Here is a 1,083-nt window from a genome sequence, read left to right on the forward strand (position 1 = left end):
AAAAAAACTGCTCCCATAATGAAGGGAGTTTCTCTCTTTTTTCTCTTGCCTTTCTTTTGTCAAAACGCTTTGTCTGTCGGCATAAGTCAGCAGGTTAAGCAACTCTCTCCCCCTTTGATCCCTTTGTAACGGACGCCGCCACACTGTTTAAGTCGCCCAAGACGGGATCAGCGCTTCATAAATGCACCTCATCAAAGCACACATAAGAATATAACAGCTTAAAAGTCTGATTGTACGCAGACTTTAGCTTGGTTACAGGTGCGTGTTTCTTGTCGCTTTTGTGCCTGGTCTTTGTAGTCCTGAGAGCGTCTCCCATCTTGCCCCGGGCCGAGTGCTGACCTCTGACCCCGTATTGTGGTGTGATCATTCAGAAGCAGGTGAACGCAAGCGGTAAAGAAGGCCCGTGCATGTGAGAGAAGGGGGAGACCCACTTCTGATAAAATTAACGAGAGCAGTGTTTAAGCATACTATATTCACAGCGGCAAGTGGGCTCTTTAAATCATCTATATAATGATTCACTGTGGATCAGTAACTGCAGTAATGTGATATATTCAAGTATGCATATCACTCAGACAACTTTAATTTGTACTTTTTTCTTTCAGCGGCTCACTTACTATAAAAGACAGCTTTGAAAAGATCTTGGGACTTTGAATTCATGATACCTCCCAATGTGTATGTAGCATTTGATCATTAATTTAATTTAATTTAACCTTTAATGTGGTACATCTAAGTCTTGAGATATTTTTTTACTGTTGTGGTGAGTGTAATTGGCAAAATGAACTTAATTCAAGCCTAAACAGATTCTCAAATTTTAAGTTAGATTTTTTTTTCTCATTTTTGAATTCTTAAGACAACTTGTGTGGCTTACGCTTCTCGACTTCATAAAAATGTATCAACCTTAACCAAAACAGCTATTCATTCAGCTATTCAGCTATCTTTTCTCAAACCTTCTGGTCAAAACACAAGACTTATCTAAACCAAAAAGAATTTCCAAATGTATATGAGTGGAAAGACACATCCGAACATGTAGAATAATAATAATAGTAATAATTTATTTTGTTTCTGCAGTGGCAATAAGGGACA

Source organism: Boleophthalmus pectinirostris, unplaced genomic scaffold (genome assembly GCF_026225935.1).
Source record: "Boleophthalmus pectinirostris isolate CB_2022bp ecotype Guang Dong unplaced genomic scaffold, ASM2622593v1 HiC_scaffold_13, whole genome shotgun sequence".
NCBI lineage: Eukaryota > Metazoa > Chordata > Actinopteri > Gobiiformes > Gobiidae > Boleophthalmus > Boleophthalmus pectinirostris.